Genomic DNA, 212 nt, shown 5'->3' with positions numbered 1-212 from the left:
TTATCCAAAAGTTAAAAATAATAATATGTAATTCTTAAAAAGTAGAAGGTGCAATCAACTATTTCAACTTTCTAGTCGGTGGTATTGGTGTAGGATAATTGGTGGTATCCGGAACATGTTCTTTTGCTATCCGAGGTCCACCAAATTTGCTAGCAACCGTACCAGTAACTTCACTTTCGTTGATCGCGCCAGCATCATCAGTTGAAATTCCA

This window comes from Solanum tuberosum, unplaced genomic scaffold (assembly GCF_000226075.1).
Source record: "Solanum tuberosum cultivar DM 1-3 516 R44 unplaced genomic scaffold, SolTub_3.0 scf00385, whole genome shotgun sequence".
Lineage (NCBI taxonomy): Eukaryota > Viridiplantae > Streptophyta > Magnoliopsida > Solanales > Solanaceae > Solanum > Solanum tuberosum.
Note: the sequence above shows the minus strand (reverse complement) of the source record.